This window comes from Lissotriton helveticus, chromosome 12 (assembly GCF_964261635.1).
Source record: "Lissotriton helveticus chromosome 12, aLisHel1.1, whole genome shotgun sequence".
In the NCBI taxonomy this organism is placed as follows: domain Eukaryota; kingdom Metazoa; phylum Chordata; class Amphibia; order Caudata; family Salamandridae; genus Lissotriton; species Lissotriton helveticus.
The window spans coordinates 528,172,081-528,193,974 of record NC_136073.1 but is presented as its reverse complement, the minus strand read 5'-3'; the positions used below and the strand labels follow the sequence as shown (position 1 = coordinate 528,193,974).

General features: G+C 46.8%; 2 pseudogenes; both read right to left on the bottom strand.

The window, feature by feature from the left end:
* Positions 1–4,958: 4,958 nt before the first annotated feature.
* On the bottom strand, positions 4,959–11,606 carry LOC144798057 (tudor and KH domain-containing protein-like; annotated as a pseudogene).
* Positions 11,607–11,802: 196 nt separating this feature from the next.
* Positions 11,803–14,919, bottom strand: LOC144798056 (tudor and KH domain-containing protein-like; annotated as a pseudogene).
* Positions 14,920–21,894: the final 6,975 nt, after the last annotated feature.

The following is a 21,894-nucleotide window of genomic DNA, read 5'->3' as shown; positions in this document are numbered from 1 at the left end:
CTCTAATACATGGAGTTCTTGAGTGGTTCACCCCAGTGGGTGCAAGTAGGTACTTGTTGAACTGATGATCTATAGACCCATACATGTCCTGGGTTTTTGGATGTCGCCCGAGACATCGCTCGGGTTTCGGGATAACTTCCCTCATCAGTATAGAAAATAGTTAGGGGTGGAAGAGAAGGCCGCAAAGCAACTGTCAATGGCATCGATGCCCGAACCGGCACGTTGTCCAGGAGCCCGTCGACTCAAAGCTCAAGGGAGCCAATTTGTAGAAACAATCGCAATGGGCCGCACACCGCTAGCCCCACCTCCGGATCGCCCCTAGGGACTCTGGTACATGGAGTTCTTGAGTGGTTCACCCCAGTGGGTGCAAGTAGGTACTTGTTGAACTGATGATCTATAGACCAGATACATGTCCTGGGTTTTTGGATGTCGCCCGAGTCATCGCTCGAGTTTCGGGATAACTTCCCTCATCAGTATAGAAAATAGTTAGGGGTGGAAGAGAAGGCCGCCAAGCAACTGTCAATGGTCTCGATGCCCGAACCGGCACGTCGTCCAGGAGCCCGTCGATTCAAAGCTCAAGGGAGCCAATTTGTAGAAACAATCGCAATGGACCGCACACCACTAGCCCCTCCTCCGGATCGCCCCTAGGGACTCTGGTACATGGAGTTCTTGAGTGTTTCACCCCAGTGGGTGCGAGTAGGTACTTGTTGAACTGATGATCTCTAGACCCGATACATGTCCCGGGTTTTTGGATGTCGCCCGAGACATGGCTCGGGTTTCGGGATAAGTTCCCTCATCAGTAGAGAAAATAGTTAGGGGTGGAAGAGAAGGCCGCCAAGCAACCGTCAATGGCCTCGACGCCCTAACAGGCACGCAGGTGCGTCGTCCAGGAGCCCGTCGACTCAAAGCTCAATGGAGCCAATTTGTAGAAACAATCGCAATGGACCGCACACCGCTAGCCCCTCCTCCGGAAAGCCCCTAGGGACTCTGGTACAAGGAGTTCTTGAGAGTTTCACCCCGGTGGGTGCAAGTAGGTACTTGTTGAACTGATGATCTCTAGACCCGATACATGTCCTGGGTTTTTGGATGTCGCCCGAGACATCGCTCGGGTTTCGGGATAACTTCCCTCATCAGTAGAGAAAAAAGTTAGGGGTGGAAGAGAAGGCCGCCAAGCAACCGTCAATGGCCTCGATGCCCGAACCGGCACGCAGGTGCGTTGTCCAGGAGCCCGTCGACTCAAAGCTCAAGGGAGCCAATTTGTAGAAACAATCGCAATGGACCGCACACCGCTAGCCCCTCCTCCGGATCGCCCCTAGGGACTCTGGTACAAGGAAATCTTGAGAGTTTCACCCGGTGGGTGCAAGTAGGTACTTGTTGAACTGATGATCTCTAGACCCGATACATGTCCCGGGTTTTTGGATGTCGACATGGCTCGGGTTTCGGGATAACTTTCCTCATCAGTAGAGAAAATAGTTAGGGGTGGAAGAGAAGGCCACCAAGCAACCGTCAATGGCCTCGATCCCCGAACCGGCACGCAGGTGGGTCATCCAGGAGCCCGTCGACTCAAACCTCAAGGGAGCCAATTTGTAGAAACAATCGCAATGGACCGCACTCTGCTAGCCCCTCCTCCGGATCGCCCCTAGGGACTCTGGTACATAGAGTATTTGAGTGGTTCACCCCAGTGGGTGCAAGTAGGTACTTGTTGAACTGATGATCTCTAGACCCGATACATGTCCCAGGTTTTTGGATGTCGCCCGAGACATGGCTCGGGTTTCGGGATAACTTCCCTGATCAGTAGAGAAAATAGTTAGGGGTTTAAGAGAAGGCCGCCAAGCAACCGTCAATGGCCTCGATGCCCTAACCGGCACGCATGTGCGTCGTCCAGGAGCCCGTCGACTCAAAGCTCAATGGAGCCAATTTGTAGAAACAATCGCAATGGACCGCACACCGCTAGCCCCTCCTCCGGATCGCCCCTAGGGACTCTAGTACATGGAGTTCTTGAGTGGTTCACCCCAGTGGGTGCAAGTAGGTACTTGTTGAACTGATGATCTATAGACCCATACATGTCCTGGGTTTTTGGATGTCGCCCGAGACATCGCTCGGGTTTCGGGATAACTTCCCTCATCAGTATAGAAAATAGTTAGGGGTGGAAGAGAAGGCCGCAAAGCAACTGTCAATGGCATCGATGCCCGAACCGGCACGTTGTCCAGGAGCCCGTCGACTCAAAGCTCAAGGGAGCCAATTTGTAGAAACAATCGCAATGGGCCGCACACCGCTAGCCCCTCCTCCCGATCGCCCCTAGGGACTCTGGTACATGGAGTTCTTGAGTGGTTCACCCCAGTGGGTGCAAGTAGGTACTTGTTGAACTGATGATCTATAGACCCGATACTTGTCCCGGGTTTTTGGACGTCGCCCTAGACATGGCTCGGGTTTCGGGATAACTTCCCTCATCAGTAGAGATAATAGTTAGGGGTGGAAGAGAAGGCCGCCAAGCAACTGTCAATGGCATCGATGCCCGAACCGGCACGTTGTCCAGGAGCCCGTCGACTCAAAGCTCAAGGGAGCCAATTTGTAGAAACAATCGCAATGGGCCGCACACCGCTAGCCCCACCTCCGGATCGCCCCTAGGGACTCTGGTACATGGAGTTCTTGAGTGGTTCACCCCAGTGGGTGCAAGTAGGTACTTGTTGAACTGATGATCTATAGACCAGATACATGTCCTGGGTTTTTGGATGTCGCCCGAGACATCGCTCGGGTTTCGGGATAACTTCCCTCATCAGTATAGAAAATAGTTAGGGGTGGAAGAGAAGGCCGCCAAGCAACTGTCAATGGTCTCGATGCCCAAACCGGCACGTCGTCCAGGAGCCCGTCGATTCAAAGCTCAAGGGAGCCAATTTGTAGAAACAATCGCAATGGGCCGCACACCGCTAGCCCCTCCTCCGGATCGCCCCTAGGGACTCTGGTACATGGAGTTCTTGAGTGGTTCACCCCAGTGGGTGCAAGTAGGTACTTGTTGAACTGATGATCTATAGACCCAATACTTGTCCCGGGTTTTTGGATGTCGCCCTAGACATGGCTCGGGTTTCGGGATAACTTCCCTCATCAGTAGAGAAAAAAGTTAGGGGTGGAAGAGAAGGCCGCCAAGCAACCGTCAATCACCTCGATGCCCGAACCGGCACGCAGGTGCGTCGTCCAGGAGCCCGTCGACTCAAAGCTCACGGGAGCCAATTTGTAGAAACAATCGCAATGGACCGCACACCGCTAGCTCCTCCTCCGGATCGCCCCTAAGGACTCTGGTAAATGGAGTTCTTAAGTGGTTCACCCCAGTGGGTGCAAGTGGGTACTTGTTGAACTGATGATCTCTAGACCCGATACATGTCCCGGGTTTTTGGATGTCACCCGAGACATGGCTCGGGTTTCGGGATAACTTCCCTCATCAGTAGAGAAAATAGTTAGGGGTGGAAGAGAAGGCCACCAAGCAACCGTCAATGGCCTTGCGATTGTGTCTAGTGTAATGGCACATTTCAAATCACTGTGAACAGCCTACAGGGATATATGCAGAATTCCTCGAAGACCAGAACCTCTAGACGGGCCATGAGGGATTGGGAAGAGTAAGAAAAAGTGACATTTGTTGCAAGATTCAAATAAGATAAAGCTCAGCAAGCATGTGAAATGCTCTGTTGGGCCCTCCCACTGACCTAATGGAGGTACTGGCATATTAGAATGCCTCCCTGTTTCTCACAAGTCCCTATTTACTCCAGGGGAATAAAATAGGAACCACATGCTACTAGCATATGGCAAACAGACATTGCACCACACATCTAACATGGTGCACAAACCAAGAATTAAACAGGAAGCATTTTAATGCAGAGATGCAATGATGGCAGGGGTTTAACAAGAACCAAAGTCCTGAGATATTTTAGGGAAACCCATACACGTCAATGGGTAAATAGTGCAACAGTAAGCATTTAAAATGCTGGGTCTGCACAATTCTATTCCGGTTCTTTAAACCTTGGTTTCCAGTCACCGCTCCAACGTGCCCAGGACTTCACTCCGTAACCAAAATGTTCCCAAAAGTTGGAGCAGCGATGGAGGTGCTTCTGAAAGGTTCACAATGTGGGAGAAGGGCAATGATGGCGAAGATGTGCCCCCAAATTAGCAGTATTACTAGACTAGGATTGGGATGGATTGCATAGCAGTATCAGAAATTAAAGGCAATTTGCTGAACATTTTGGGGTAAAAGAGGAGGCCACATTGCCTCATATTAATGATACTCTGAATAAAAAAATACGTCCAGCTAATTTAGACAGACAACTTGCATTAAAGAAAGCTTGAGTTAGACAACATGTATGTGGTGTTTAAATCCTTTAGGAAAGAAGAGGGCACAATTGGATTACAGTGTATGATGAGGCGTGAGGGTCAAGCTATATAAGGTTAACTTAACACCATCTCGTAAATCATTAAACTATTCAGTACAGAAACAAGATTTGTCTAGGGTACAAAGTTAGTACGTTTTTATAATTTATATCAGCACTTGGGCCTGCAGAGGGAAAGCCTGATCTAAATGTTCCTTATTGCTGAGCAACAACGATGAAAAAATAGTGTTTTGTGAGTCAGGGTCTGCACTTGGTGCAGACACCTGCACTTGGTCAAATGCCGCAACTAAACCAGACTTGAGAGGAGTACAGAACAGGAACATAGCTAACAGGCCACATTTTGGAAGACTATCACTGGCAGAGTCCTTCCTTTGACTTCTGTTCATCAAGGATAATGTCACAACCCAGTCCCTTTGGTGAAAAGCAGCAGACCATCAATCCCCACAATGACCGCTTTATTGCAGACGCCCCTGGGATGTCAGTCATTAAGTCAAACAGAACCAAGGACCGGATCTAGACAGGCTGATATGGAGATCTTCGTCCAGAAAGTCTGCCTCTTACATTTCTTCTTTATGTTCAGCATTAATCGTCTTCAATGAGAATGATGTCATCCCCGCTTCCAGAGACAGAGGCCCCCTCTCGCTCGGTCTCTCTTGAGGAATCTTCCTGGTCACTGTCCGTTGAACTGAAGGATATGATGCTTGGTTGCGAGTGGAGTCCAGACTTGGAGTCGCTGTCAAAAAACAGAGCTAGAAACAGAGTCCTCTGAAGACAAATAATAAAAACAGCCCTGGGGTGCAAAAGTACTGCTGTCCTCCAAGCTGCTCTCTAGCAGGCTTGAGATTGTTGGAGAACATGTTGAGCTGTCCAGACTTGGGCAAGAAGAGCCAGCGCCACTACTGGGGACTTCTGTTGTCTCAGTTGAGGGTTCTATGCCAGGCATGACAGGTTCATCAATAGAACTTTCAGCATTGCTCACAAAAGTCCCGTTGAATTGCTCATAATCCTTTGCATCATCTAATGATACCATGCTAATGCCAGCTGCTAGTCTATTGGAGTCACACAGGATGTCAGATGGTGTGGAGATCTTTGGGGCATCCAAAACAAATGTGAAAGTCTGATTCAGGGGGTAAGCTTCAGTTTCCACATCAGATCTGAGCAACTGGATGCCACAATCTGACAGACTTAGACAGGATAATGTAAGTGCTTCTTCTGGACTTTTTTTGGTCTACATTAACCCCTTCACTGCGGCGGCTATTCCGCCGCAGTGCTAAGGGGGCGGGGCGGACGCGCGGCGGCCGCATGCTGGTGACGGGACCGCTCCGTCACCAGCGTCGGTTGAGCTGTGCTCGTGACGGAGCGGTTCCGTCACGGCCCGCCCCGCTCAATAGAACGCTCAGCGCAGGCGCGGAATTCGCGCCGCGCATGAGCGTTCTATCGAGCTGGGTGGGCCATGACGGAACCGCTCCGTCATCAGCACAGCTCAACCGCGGCTGATGACGGAGCGGTTCTGTCATCAGCATGGGAGGGGTTAAACCGCTCAGAGAGCAACCTGTGACATACTCCAGTAGCTGCTGTAGCGATTCCGTATGCATCTCAGTCACAATTTGATCAGCTTGATCCTCAGCACCATCCTCATTTTGTTCTTCAACTGCAAAACCCAGACAAATTAGTTCCTGTCCAATATCCAGATCCTTTCCATTGATATTATCATACCGGCTTATGTGTGGCCAAGGGGAGGTCCCAGTCTGAGTGTAACTGGAAATCTTTGCAAGCAGTGGTTTCCATTCAGCACAGTGTGTGAGCCGATCAAATTCATCTAACGCTTCCTCAGACCACTCCCCATCGTTTGGTGCAACACCTGCAAGACTGCACTCAATGGCCTGAAATGGAAGGCTCAGAAAATCACTCCTGAGAACACGTAACTTCTCCAGCGGGGATTCTCCATTATCCCCAAAATCCACCAAGTAGAGATCCACATTTCCATTCTCCAATAATCCAAGAACTTTTGCTCTATACCAGTACCGATCAGAGGTGTAAACTGCAGCTACAATATCTCCCACATGGACATTCCGAAGAGAAAAAGCATCGCCTTCACTTTCATATAGGTATGTCATGTCGCTTGTCAATTTGTCAAGGTGCAAGGAGCGTGTGCCCAGGAGCTGGATCCAGAAGTGATTGGGATTCTCAGAAGCTGAGACATAAACCTTGAGGTGCTCATCTGCTTTGAAGCTAAAGTCTGGGCTGGGGAAAAATTACTATTCCCAATCCAGAGAGTGCAGCAGTAGGGAAAGCGCTGGATAGCGGAGGGGTAAAATGTACTATTCCCACTCCAGCGAGTGCAACAGTAGGGAAAGCGCTAGATAGCGGAGGGGTAAAAATTACTATTCACACTCCAGAGAGTGCAACAGTAGGAAAAGCGCTGGATAGCGTAGGGGTAAAAATTACTATTCCCACCCACTCCAGTGTGTGCAACAGTAGAGAAAGCACTGGATAGCGGAGGGGTAAAATTTACTATTCCCACTCCAGTGAGTGCAACAGTAGGGAAAGCGCTGGATAGCTTAGCGGTAAAAATTCTATTCCCACTCCAGTGAGTGCAACAGTAGGGAAAGCGCTGGATAGCGTAGGGGTAAAAATTACTATTCCCACCCACTCCAGTGAGTGCAACAGTAGGGAAAGCGCTTGATAGTGGAGGGGTAAAATTACTATTGCCACTCCAGTGAGTGCAACAGTAGGAAAAGCGCTGGATAGCGGAGGGGTAAAATTTACAATTCCCACTCCAGTGAGTGCAACAGTAGGAAAAGCGCGGGATATCGTAGGGGTAAAATTACTATTCCCACTCCAGAGAGTGCAGCAGTAGGGAAAGCGCTGGATAGCGTAGGGGTAAAAATTATTATTCCCACTCCATTGAGTGCAACAGTAGGGCAAGCGCTGGATAGCGGAGGGGTAAAAATTACTATTCCCACTCCAGTGAGTGCAACAGTAGGAAAAGCGCTGGATATCATAGGGGTAAAATTACTATTCCCACTCCAGTGAGTGCAACAGTAGGGAAAGCGCAGGATCCCAAAACAATAAAAAACAGAACTATCAATATTTTTATTAAATTTAATTTCCAATTTTAACATAACTAATATATAAATGTAAATATATTATTATTAACAAAGATAATAGAAAATAATCAATTACACATTATTTAGCACTATTATATACACCTAAAATTAAATACACAATTACATTTAATATTTACTAATTAATTAATGAATATTAATTTGTTAATATTTATTAATTAATCAATTACACATTATTCAGCACTATAATATCCACAACACACACCTAAAATTAATTACACAATTACATTTAATATTTAGTAATTAATTAATGAAAATTAATGTATTAATATGTATTAATTTATGAATAAAACATTAAATACTTACCAGCTTGCACACTATTTACACATATAAACACCACAACACACACCTAAAATTAATTACAAAATTACAATTAATGATTACTAAATAATTGGTGGTAATTAATTTTAAAATATTTAATAATTAATCAATAAAAAATTAATTACTCACTACCCTTCACACTATGTACACATACAAACACCACAACACACACCTATAATTAATTAAACATTTAACATAATTAATTATTAATTGACTAATTGAAATTAATTAACAACTAATTATTAATTAATACATTTACACATTAATTATTCAATTAATTTTATATAATTAAATTACTTCACATCCTATTCCCCTATAAACCCACAACCCGCTACGGAATTAATAACACAAAATTAAACTTAAAATAAATTAATAATTAGGAAAATTCAAAACCATAATAAAATGACAAACAATTCTTTTTCTTTTTTTTCAGAGTAAACTTTTTTTAATCAATTTAAACTAACAAAAAATGGTACATTTCTTTTTTATGTATATATAGTTATTTCTTTTCGTTTTTTGCTTTGTAAACAGTCTTGAAACTTTAAACAAAATCTCTAGGCAAGAACCACATCTTATGGTTGCTCCGCTTGTGGAAAACCGAAACAGTCAGTCTACAAACTCGAACATGAACTGATCCTCACTTCCAATTCACATGAACCATAGCCCAAGGGCAAATAAATACACTTAATAAATAGACCTAAATGCCTGCATGGAGGCATTGTTTAATAAAGGCTAGAGAAAGAGTCCTTGACACCAAAAGCACCAGTGTGGAGGTGCTTAGTGATGGAAAGGCAGGTTTAGCTTAAAAATCATGAATATTTGAAAAAATAAAGACCAGCACTTCAGAATCTACATCAAAAGGCTTGAGGGGGTCAATGATAGAACTCATTGCTGAAGAGAAAACTAGTGTAATGGCACAGAAACAATCGCAATGGACCGCACACCGCTAGCCCCTCCTCCGGATCGCCCCTAGGGACTCTGGTACATGGAGTTCTTGAGTGGTTCACCCAGTGGGTGCAAGTAGGTACTTGTTGCACTGATGATCTCTAGACCCAATACATGTCCCAGGTATTTGGATTTCGCCTGAGACATGGCTCGGGTTTCGGGATAACTTCCCTCATCATTAGAGAAAATAGTTAGGGGTGGCAGAGAAGGCCGCCAAGCAACCGTCAATGGCATCGATGCCCGAACCGGCACTCAGGTGCGTCGTCCAGGAGCCCGTCGACTCAAAGCTCAAGGGAGCCAATTTGTAGAAACAATCACAATGGACCGCACACTGCTAGCCCCTCCTCTGGATCGCCCCTAGGGACTCTGGTACATGGAGTTCTTGATTGGCTCACCCCAGTGGGTGCAAGTAGGTACTTGTTGAACTGATGATCTCTAGACCCGATACATGTCCCGGGTTTTTGGATGTCGCCCGAGACATGGCTCGGGTTTCGGGATAACTTCCCTCATCACTAGAGAAAATAGTTAGGGGTGGAAGAGAAGGCCGCCAAGCAACTGTCAATGGCCTCGATGCCCGAACCGGCACGCAGGTGCGTCGTCCAGGAGCCCGTCGACTCAAAGCTCAAAGGAGCAAATTTGTAGAATCAATCTCAATGGACCGCACACCGCTAGCCCCTCCTCCGGATCGCCCCTAGGGACTCTGGTACAAGGAGTTCTAGAGATTTTCACCCCAGTGGGTGCAAGTAGGTACTTGTTGAACTGATGATCTCTAGACCGATACATGTCCCGGGTTTTTGGATGTCGCCCGAGACATGGCTCGGGTTTCGGGATAACTTCCCTCATCAGTAGAGAAAATAGTTAGGGGTGGAAAAGAAGGCCGCCAAGCAACCGTCAATGGCCTCGATGCCCGAACCGGCACGCAGGTGCGTCGTCCAGGAGCCCGTCGACTCGAAGCTCAAGGGAGCCAATTTGTAGAAACAATCGCAATGGACCGCACTCTGCTAGCCCCTCCTCCGGATCGCCCCTAGGGACTCTGGTACATGGAGTTCTTGAGTGGTTCACACCAGTGGGTGTAAGTAGGTACTTGTTGAACTGATGATCTCTAGACCCGATACATGTCCTGGGTTTTTGGATGTCGCCCGAGACATCGCTCGGGTTTCGTGATAACTTCCCTCATCAGTATAGAAAATAGTTAGGGGTGGAAGAGAAGGCCGCCAAGCAACTGTCAATGGCCTCGATGCCCGAACCGGCACGCAGGTGCGTCGTCCAGGAGCCCGTCGACTCAAAGCTCAAGGGAGCCAATTTGTAGAAACAATCGCAATTGGCCGCACACCGCTAGCCCCTCCTCCGGATCGCCCCTAGGGACTCTGGTACATGGAGTTCTTGAGTGGTTCACCCCAGTGGGTGCAAGTAGGAACTTGTTGAACTTATGATCTCTAGACCCGATACATGTCCCGAGTTTTTGGATGTCGCCCGAGACATGGCTCGGGTTTCGGGATAACTTCCCTCATCAGTAGAGAAAATAGTTAGGGGTGGAAGAGAAGGCCGCCAAGCAACCGTCAATGGCCTTGTGATTGTGTCTAATGTAATGGCACATTTCAAATCACTGTGAACAGCCTACAGGGATATATGCAGAATTCCTCGAAGACCAGAACCTCTAGACGGGCCATGAGGGATTGGGAAGAGAAAGAAAAAGTGACATTCGTTGCAAGATTCAAATAAGATAAAGCTCAGCAAGCATGTGAAATGCTCTGTTGGGCCCTACCACTGACCTTATGGAGGTACTGGCATATTAGAATGCCTCCCTGTTTCTCACAAGTCCCTATTTACTCCAGGGGAATAAAATAGGAACCACATGCTACTAACATATGGCAAACAGACATTGCACCACACATCTAACATGGTGCACAAACCAAGAATTAAACAGGAAGCATTCTAATGCAGAGTTGCAATGATGGCAGGGGTTTAACAAGAACCAAAGTCCTGAGATATTTTAGGGAAACCCATACACGTCAATGGGTAAATAGTGCAACAGTAAGCATTTAAAATGCTGGGTCTGCACAATTCTATTCCGGTACTTTAAACCTTGGTTTCCAGTCACCGCTCCAACGTGCCCAGGACTTCACTCCGTAACCAAAATGTTCCCAAAGATTGGAGCAGCGATGGAGGTGCTTCTGAAAGGTTCACAATGTGAGAGAAGGGCAATGATGGCCAAGATGTGCCCCCAAAATAGCAGTATTACTAGACTAGGATTGGGATGGATTGCACTGCAGTATCAGAAATTAAAGGCAATTTGCTGAACATTTTGGGGTAAAAGAGGAGGCCACATTGCCTCATATTAATGATACTCTGAATAAAAAAATACGTCCAGCTAATTTAGACAGACAACTTGCATTAAAGAAAGCTTGAGTTAGACAACATGTATGTGGTGTTTAAATCCTTTAGGAAAGAAGAGGGCACAATTGGATTACAGTGTATGATGAGGCGTGAGGGTCAAGCTATATAAGGTTAACTTAACACCATCTCGTAAATAATTAAACTATTCAGTACAGAAACAAGATTTGTCTAGGGTACAAAGTTAGTACGTTTTTATAATTTATATCAGCACTTGGGCCTGCAGAGGGAAAGCCTGATCTAAATGTTCCTTATTGCTGAGCAACAACGATGAAAAAATAGTGTTTTATGAGTCAGGGTCTGCACTTGGTGCAGACACCTGCACTTGGTCAAATGCCACAACTAAACCAGACTTGAGAGGAGTACAGAACAGGAACATAGCTAACAGGCCACATTTTGGAACACTATCACTGGCAGAGTCCTTCCTTTGACTTCTGTTCATCAAGGATAATGTCACAACCCAGTCCCTTTGGTGAAAAGCAGCAGACCATCAATCCCCACAATGACCGCTTTATTGCAGACGCCCCTGGGATGTCAGTCATTAAGTCAAACAGAACCAAGGACCGGATCTAGACAGGCTGATATGGAGATCTTCGTCCAGAAAGTCTGCCTCTTGCATGTCTTCTTTATGTTCAGCATTAATCGTCTTCAATGAGAATGATGTCATCCCCGCTTCCAGAGACAGAGGCCCCCTCTCGCTCGGTCTCTCTTGAGGAATCTTCCTGGTCACTGTCCGTTGAACTGAAGGATATGATGCTTGGACGCGAGTGGAGTCCAGACTTGGATTCGCTGTCAAAAAACAGAGCTAGAAACAGAGTCCTCTGAAGACAAATAATAAAAACAGGCCTGGGGTGCAAAAGTACTGCTGTCCTCCAAGCTGCTCTCTAGCAGGCTTGAGCTTGTTGGAGAACATGTTGAGCTGTCCAGACTTGGGCAAGAAGAGCCAGCGCCACTACTGGGGACTTCTGTTGTCTCAGTTGAGGGTTCTATGCCAGGCATGACAGGTTCATCAATAGAACTTTCAGCATTGCTCACAAACGTCCCGTTGAATTGCTCATAATCCTTTGCATCATCTAATGATACCATGCTAATGCCAGCTGCTAGGCTATTGGAGTCACACAGGATGTCAGATGGTGTGGAGATCTTTGTGGCATCCAAAACAAATGTGAAAGTCTGATTCAGGGGGTAAGCTTCAGTTTCCACATCAGATCTGAGCAACTGGATGCCACAATCTGACAGACTTAGACAGGATAACGTAAGTGCTTCATCTGGACTTTTTTTGGTCTACATTAAACCGCTCAGAGAGCAACCTGTGACATACTCCAGTAGCTGCTGTAGCGATTCCGTATGCATCTCAGTCACAATTTGATCAGCTTGATCCTCAGCACCATCCTCATTTTGTTCTTCAACTGTAAAACCCAGACAAATTAGTTCCTGTCCAATATCCAGATCCTTTCCATCTATATTATCATACCGGCTGATGTGTGGCCAAGGGGAGGTCCCAGTCTGAGTGTAACTGGAAATCTTTGCAAGCAGTGGTTTCCATTCAGCACAGTGTGTGAGCCGATCAAATTCATCCAACGCTTCCTCAGACCACTCCCCATCGTTTGGTGCAACACCTGCAAGACTGCACTCAATGGCCTGAAATGGAAGGCTCAGAAAATCACTCCTGAGAACACGTAACTTCTCCAGCGGGGATTCTCCATTATCCCCAAAATCCAAAAAGTAGAGATCCACATTTCCATTCTCCAATAATCCAAGAACTTTTGCTCTATACCAGTACCGATCAGAGGTGTAAACTGCAGCTACAATATCTCCCACATGGACATTCCGAAGAGAAAAAGCATCGCCTTCACTTTCATATAGGTATGTCATGTCGCTTGTCAATTTGTCAAGGTGCAAAGAGCGTGTGCCCAGGAGCTGGATCCAGAAGTGATTGGGATTCTCAGAAGCTGAGACATAAACCTCGAGGTGCTCATCTGCTTTGAAGCTAAAGTCCGGACTGGGGAAAAATTCCTATTCTCAATCCAGAGAGTGCAGCAGTAGGGAAAGCGCTGGATAGCGGAGGGGTAAAATTTAATATTCCCACTCCAGTGAGTGCAACAGTAGGGAAAGCACTAGATAGCGGAGGGGTAAAAATTACTATTCACACTCCAGAGAGTGCAACAGTAGGGAAAGCGCTGGATAGCGTAGGGGTAAAAATTACTATTCCTACCCACTCCAGTGAGTGCAACAGTAGGGAAAGCACTGGATAGCGGAGGGGTAACATTTACTATTCCCACTCCAGTGAGTGCAACAGTAGGGAAAGCGCTGGATAGCATAGGGGTAAAAATTAACATTCCCACCCACTCCAGTGAGTGCAACAGTAGGGAAAGCGCTTGATAGTGGAGGGGTATAATTACTATTGCCACTCCAGTGAGTGCAACAGTAGGAAAAGCGCTGGATAGCGGAGGGGTAACATTTACAATTCCCACTCCAGTGAGTGCAACAGTAGAAAAAGCGCGGGATATCGTAGGGGTAAAATTACTATTCCCACTCCAGAGAGTGCAGCAGTAGGGAAAGCGCTGGATAGCGTAGGGGTAAAAATTACTATTCCCACTCCATTGAGTGCAACAGTAGGAAAAGCGCTGGATATCGTTGGGGTAAAATTACTATTCCCACTCCAGTGAGTGCAACAGTAGGGAAAGCGCAGGATCCCAAAACAATAAAAAACAGAACTATCAATATTTTTATTAAATTTAATTTGTAATTTTAACATAACTAATATATAAATGTAAATATATTATTATTAACAAAAATAATAAAAAATAATCAATTACACATTATTTAGCACTATTATATCCACTACACACACCTAAAATTAAATACACAATTACATTTAATATTACTAATTAATTAATGAATATTAATTTGTTAATATTTATTAATTAATCAATTACACATTATTTAGCACTATAATATCCACAACTCACACCTGAAATTAATTACACAATTACATTTAATATTTAGTAATTAATTAATGAAAATTAATTTATTAATATGTATTAATTTATAAATAAAATATTAAATACTTACCAGCTTGCACACTATTTACACATATAAACACCACAACACACACCTAAAATTAATTACAAAATTACAATTAATAATTACTAAATAATTAATGGTAATTAATTTTAAAATATTTAATAATTAATCAATAAAAAATGAATTACTCACTACCCTTCACACTATGTACACATACAAACACCACAACACACACCTATAATCAATTAAACATTTAACATAATTAATTATTAATTGACTAATTGAAATTAATTAACAACTAATTATTAATTAATACATTTACACATTAATTATTCAATTAATTTTATATAATTAAATTACTTCCCATCCTATTCCCCTATAAACCCACAACCCGCTACAGAATTAATAACACAAAATTAAACTTAAAATAAATTAATAATTAAAAAAATTCAAAAACATATAATAAAATGACAAACAATTCTTTTTCTTTTTTTTTTCAGAGTAAACTTTTTTTAATCAATTTAAACTAACAAAAAATGGTACATTTCTTTTTTATGTATATATAGTTATTTCTTTTCGTTTTTTGCTTTGTAAACAGTCTTGAAAATTTAAACAAAATCTCTAGGCAAGAACCACATCTTATGGTTGCTCCGCTTGTGGAAAACTGAAACAGTCAGTCTACAAACTCGAACATGAACTGATCCTCACTTCCAATTCACATGAACCATAGCCCAAGGGCAAATAAATACACTTAATAAATAGACCTAAATGCCTGCATGGAGGCATTGTTTAATAAAGGCTAGAGAAAGAGTCCTTGACAACAAAAGCACCAGTGTGGAGGTGCTTAGTGATGGAAAGGCAGGTTTAGCTTAAAAATCATGAATATTTGAAAAAATAAAGACCAGCACTTCAGAATCTACATCAAAAGGCTTGAGGGGGTCAATGATAGAACTCATTGCTGAAGAGAAAACTAGTGTAATGGCACAGAAACAATTGCAATGGACCGCACAACGCTAGCCCCTCCTCCGGATCGCCCCTAGGGACTCTGGTACATGGAGTTCTTGAGTGGTTCACCCCAGTTGGGTGCAAGTAGGTACTTGTTGCACTGATGATCTCTAGACCCAATACATGTCCCAGGTTTTTGGATTTCGCCTGAGACATGGCTCGGGTTTCGGGATAACTTCCCTCATCAGTAGAGAAAATAGTTAGGGGTGGAAGAGAAGGCCGCCAAGCAACCGTCAATGGCATCGATGCCCGAACCGGCACGCAGGTGCATCGTCCAGGAGCCCGTCGACTCAAAGCTCAAGGGAGCCAATTTGTAGAAACAATCACAATGGACCGCACACTGCTAGCCCCTCCTCCGGATTGCCCCTAGGGACTCTGGTACATGGAGTTCTTGAGTGGTTAACCCCAGTGGGTGCAAGTAGGTACTTGTTGAACTGATGATCTCTAGACCCGATACATGTCCCGGGTTCTTGGATGTCGCCCGAGACATGGCTCGGGTTTCGGGATAACTTCCCTCATCAGTAGAGAAAATAGTTAGGGGTGGAAGAGAAGGCCGCCAAGCAACCGTCAATGGCCTCGATGCCCGAACCGGCACGCAAGTGCGTCGTCCAGGAGCCCGTCGACTCAAAGCTCAAGGGAGACAATTTGTAGAAACAATCGCAATGGACCGCACAACGCTAGCCCCTCCTCCGGATCGCCCCTAGGGACTCTGGTACATGGAGTTCTTGAGTGGTTCACCCCAGTGGGTGCAAGTAGGTACTTGTTGAACTGATGATCTCTAGACCCGATACATGTCCCGGGTTTTTGGATGTCGCCCGAGACTTGGCTCGGGTTTCGGGATAACTTCCCTCATCAGTAGAGAAAATAGTTAGGGGTGGAAGAGAAGGCCGCCAAGCAACTGTCAATGGCCTCAATGCCCGAACCGGCACGCAGGTGCGTTGTCCAGGAGCCCGTCGACTCAAAGCTCAAGGGAGCCAATTTGTAGAAACAATCGCAATGGACTGCACACCGCTAGCCCCTCCTCCGGATCGCCCCTAGGGACTCTGGTACATGGTGTTCTTGAGTGGTTCACCCCAGTGGGTGCAAGTAGGTACTTGTTGAACTGATGATCTCTAGACCCGATACATGTCCCGGGTTTTTGGATGTCGCCCGAGACATGGCTCGGGTTTTGGGATAACTTCCCTCATCAGTAGAAAATAGTTAGGGGTGGAAGAGAAGGCCGCCAAGCAACTGTCAATGGCCTCGATGCCCGAACCGGCACGCAGGTGCGTCGTCCAGGAGCCCGTCGACTCAAAGCTCAAGGGAGCCAATTTGTAGAAACAATCGCAATGGACCGCACACCGCTAGCCCCTCCTCCGGATCGGCCCTAGGAACTCTGGTACAAGGAGTTCTTGAGAGTTTCACCCCTGTGGGTGCAAGTAGGTACTTGTTGAACTGATGATCTCTAGACCCGATACATGTCCCGGGTTTTTGGATGTCGCCCGAGACATGGCTCGGGTTTCGGGATAACTTCCCTCATCAGTAGAGAAAATAGTTAGGGGTGGAAGAGAAGGCCGCCAAGCAACCGTCAATGGCCTCAATGCCCTAACCGGCACGCAGGTGCGTCGTCCAGGAGCCCGTCGACTCAAAGCTCAAGGGAGCCAATTTGTAGAAACAATCGCAATGGACCGCACACCGCTAGCCCCTCCTCCGGATCGGCCCTAGGGACTCTAGTACATGGAGTTCTTGAGTGGTTCACCCCAGTGGGTGCAAGTAGGTACTTGTTGAACTGATGATCTCTAGACCTGATACATGTCCTGGGTTTTTGGATGTCGCCCGAGACATCGCTCGGGTTTGGGGATAACTTCCCTCATCAGTATAGAAAATAGTTAGGGGTGGAAGAGAAGGCCGCCAAGCAACTGTCAATGGCCTCGATGCCCGAACCGGCACGCAGGTGCGTCGTCCAGGAGCCCGTCGACTCAAAGCTCAAGGGAGCCAATTTGTAGAAACAATCGCAATGGGCCGCACTCTGCTAGCCCCTCCTCCGGATCGCCCCTAGGGACTCTGGTACATGGAGTTCTTGAGTGGTTCACCCCAGTGGGTGCAAGTAGGTACTTGTTGAACTGATGATCTCTAGACCCGATACATGTCCCGGGTTTTTGGATGTCGCCCGAGACATGGTTTGGGTTTCGGGATAACTTCCCTCATCAGTAGAGAAAATAGTTAGGGGTGGAAGAGAAGGCCGCCAAGCAACTGTCAATGGCCTCAATGCCCGAACCGGCACGCAGGTGCGTTGTCCAGGAGCCCGTCGACTCAAAGCTCAAGGGAGACAATTTGTAGAAACAATCGCAATGGACCGCACAACGCTAGCCCCTCCTCCGGATCGCCCCTAGGGACTCTGGTACATGGAGTTCTTGAGTGGTTCACCCCAGTGGGTGCAAGTAGGTACTTGTTGAACTGATGATCTCTAGACCCGATACATGTCCCGGGTTTTTGGATGTCGCCCGAGACTTGGCTCGGGTTTCGGGATAACTTCCCTCATCAGTAGAGAAAATAGTTAGGGGTGGAAGAGAAGGCCGCCAAGCAACTGTCAATGGCCTCAATGCCCGAACCGGCACGCAGGTGCGTTGTCCAGGAGCCCGTCGACTCAAAGCTCAAGGGAGCCAATTTGTAGAAACAATCGCAATGGACTGCACACCGCTAGCCCCTCCTCCGGATCGCCCCTAGGGACTCTGGTACATGGTGTTCTTGAGTGGTTCACCCCAGTGGGTGCAAGTAGGTACTTGTTGAACTGATGATCTCTAGACCCGATACATGTCCCGGGTTTTTGGATGTCGCCCGAGACATGGCTCGGGTTTCGGGATAACTTCCCTCATCAGTAGAAAATAGTTAGGGGTGGAAGAGAAGGCCGCCAAGGAACTGTCAATGGCCTCGATGCCCGAACCGGCACGCAGGTGCGTCGTCCAGGAGCCCGTCGACTAAAAGCTCAAGGGAGCCAATTTGTAGAAACTATCGCAATGGACCGCACACCGCTAGCCCCTCCTCCGGATCGGCCCTAGGAACTCTGGTACAAGGAGTTCTTGAGAGTTTCACCCCAGTGGGTGCAAGTAGGTACTTGTTGAACTGATGATCTCTAGACCCGATACATGTCCCGGGTTTTTGGATGTCGCCCGAGACATGGCTCGGGTTTCGGGATAACTTCCCTCATCAGTAGAGAAAATAGTTAGGGGTGGAAGAGAAGGCCGCCAAGCAACCGTCAATGGCCTCAATGCCCTAACCGGCACGCAGGTGCGTCGTCCAGGAGCCCGTCGACTCAAAGCTCAAGGGAGCCAATTTGTAGAAACAATCGCAATGGACCGCACACCGCTAGCCCCTCCTCCGGATCGGCCCTAGGGACTCTAGTACATGGAGTTCTTGAGTGGTTCACCCCAGTGGGTGCAAGTAGGTACTTGTTGAACTGATGATCTCTAGACCTGATACATGTCCTGGGTTTTTGGATGTCGCCCGAGACATCGCTCGGGTTTGGGGATAACTTCCCTCATCAGTATAGAAAATAGTTAGGGGTGGAAGAGAAGGCCGCCAAGCAACTGTCAATGGCCTCGATGCCCGAACCGGCACGCAGGTGCGTCGTCCAGGAGCCCGTCGACTCAAAGCTCAAGGGAGCCAATTTGTAGAAACAATCGCAATGGGCCGCACTCTGCTAGCCCCTCCTCCGGATCGCCCCTAGGGACTCTGGTACATGGAGTTCTTGAGTGGTTCACCCCAGTGGGTGCAAGTAGGTACTTGTTGAACTGATGATCTCTAGACCCGATACATGTCCCGGGTTTTTGGATGTCGCCCGAGACATGGTTTGGGTTTCGGGATAACTTCCCTCATCAGTAGAGAAAATAGTTAGGGGTGGAAGAGAAGGCCGCCAAGCAACCATCAATGGCCTCGATGCCCTAACCGGCACGCAGGTGCGTCGTCCAGGAGCCCGTCGACTCAAAGCTCAAGGGAGCCAATTTGTAGAAACAATCGCAATGGACCGCACACCGCTAGCCCCTCCTCCGGATCGGCCCTAGGGACTCTAGTACATGGAGTTCTTGAGTGGTTCACCCCAGTGGGTGCAAGTAGGTACTTGTTGTACTGATGATTTCTAGACCTGATACATGTCCTGGGTTTTTGGATGTCGCCCGAGACATCGCTCGGGTTTCGGGATAACTTCCCTCATCAGTATAGAAAATAGTTAGGGGTGGAAGAGAAGGCCGCCAAGCAACTGTCAATGGCCTCGATGCCCGAACCGGCACGCAGGTGCGTCGTCCAGGAGCCCGTCAACTCAAAGCTCAAGGGAGCCAATTTGTAGAAACAATCGCAATGGGCCGCACACCGCTAGCCCCTCCTCCGGATCGCCCCTAGGGACTCTGGTACATGGAGTTCTTGAGTGGTTCACCCCAGTGTGTGCAAGTAGGTACTTGTTGAACTTATGATCTATAGACCCCATACATGTCCCGGGTTTTTGGATGTCGCCCGAGACATGGCTCGGGTTTCGGGATAACTTCCCTCATCAGTAGAGAAAATAGTTAGGGGTGGAAGAGAAGGCCGCCAAGCAACCGTCAATCGCCTCGATGCCCGAACCGGCACGCAGGTGCGTCGTCCAGGAGCCCGTCGACTCAAAGCTCAAGGGAGCCAATTTGTAGAAACAATCGCAATGGACCGGACACTGCTAGCCCCTCCTCCAGATCGCCCCTAGGGACTCTGGTACATGGAGTTCTTGAGTGGTTCACCCCAGTGGGTGCAAGTAGGTACTTGTTGAACTGATGATCTCTAGACCCGATACATGTCCCAGGTTTTTGGATGTCTTCCGAGACATGGCTCGGGTTTCGAGTTAACTTCCCTCATCAGTAGAGAAAATAGTTAGGGGTGGAAGAGAAGGCCGCCAAGCAACCGTCAATCGCCTCGATGCCCGAACCGGCACGCAGGTGCGTCGTCCAGGAGCCCGTCGACTCAAAGCTCAAGGGAGCCAATTTGTAGAAACAATCGCAATGGACAGCACACCGCTAGCTCCTCCTCCGGATCGCCCCTAGGGACTCTGGTAAATGGAGTTCTTGAGTGGTTCACCCCAGTGGGTGCAAGTAGGTACTTGTTGAACTGATGATCTCTAGACCCGATACATGTCCCGGGTTTTTGGATGTCGCCCGAGACATGGCTCGGGTTTTGGGATAACTTCCCTCATCAGTAGAGAAAATAGTTAGGGGTGGAAGAGAAGGCCGCCAAGCAACCGTCAATGGCCTTGCGATTGTGTCTAGTGTAATGGCACATTTCAAATCACTGTGAACAGCCTACAGGGATATATGCAGAATTCCTCGAAGACCAGAACCTCTAGACGGGCCATGAGGGATTGGGAAGAGTAAGAAAAAGTGACATTCGTTGCAAGATTCAAATAAGATAAAGCTCAGCAAGCATGTGAAATGCTCTGTTGGGCCCTACCACTGACCTTATGGAGGTACTGGCATATTAGAATGCCTCCCTGTTTCTCACAAGTCCCTATTTACTCCAGGGGAATAAAATAGGAACCACATGCTACTAACATATGGCAAACAGACATTGCACCACACATCTAACATGGTGCACAAACCAAGAATTAAACAGGAAGCATGCTAATTCAGAGATGCAATGATGGCAGGGGTTTAACAAGAACCAAAGTCCTGAGATATTTTAGGGAAACCCATACACGTCAATGGGTAAATAGTGCAACAGTAAGCATTTAAAATGCTGGCTCTGCACAATTCTATTCCGGTTCTTTAAACCTTGGTTTCCAGTCACCGCTCCAACGTGCCCAGGACTTCACTCCGTAACCAAAATGTTCCCAAAGATTGGAGCAGCGATGGAGGTGCTTCTGAAAGGTTCACAATGTGGGAGAAGGTCAATGATGGCGAAGATGTGCCCCCAAAATAGCAGTATTACTAGACTAGGATTGGGATGGATTGCACAGCAATATCAGAAATTAAAGGCAATTTGCTGAACATTTTGGGGTAAAAGAGGAGGCCACATTGCCTCATATTAATGATACTCTGAATAAAAAAATACGTCCAGCTAATTTAGACAGACAACTTGCATTAAAGAAAGCTTGAGTTAGACAACATGTATGTGGTGTTTAAATCCTTTAGGAAAGAAGAGGGCACAATTGGATTACAGTGTATGATGAGGCGTGAGGGTCAAGCTATATAACGTTAACTTAACACCATCTCGTAAATAATTAAACTATTCAGTACAGAAACAAGATTTGTCTAGGGTACAAAGTTAGTACGTTTTTATAATTTATATCAGCACTTGGGCCTGCAGAGGGAAAGCCTGATCTAAATGTTCCTTATTGCTGAGCAACAACGATGAAAAAATAGTGTTTTGTGAGTCAGGGTCTGCACTTGGTGCAGACACCTGCACTTGGTCAAAGGCCACAACTAAACCAGACTTGAGAGGAGTACAGAACAGGAACATAGCTAACAGGCCACATTTTGGAAGACTATCACTGGCAGAGTCCTTCCTTTGACTTCTGTTCTTCAAGGATAATGTCACAACCCAGTCCCTTTGGTGAAAAGCAGCAGACCATCAATCCCCACAATGACCGCTTTATTGCAGACGCCCCTGGGATGTCAGTCATTAAGTCAAACAGAACCAAGGACCGGATCTAGACAGGCTGATATGGAGATCTTCGTCCAGAAAGTCTGCCTCTTGCATGTCTT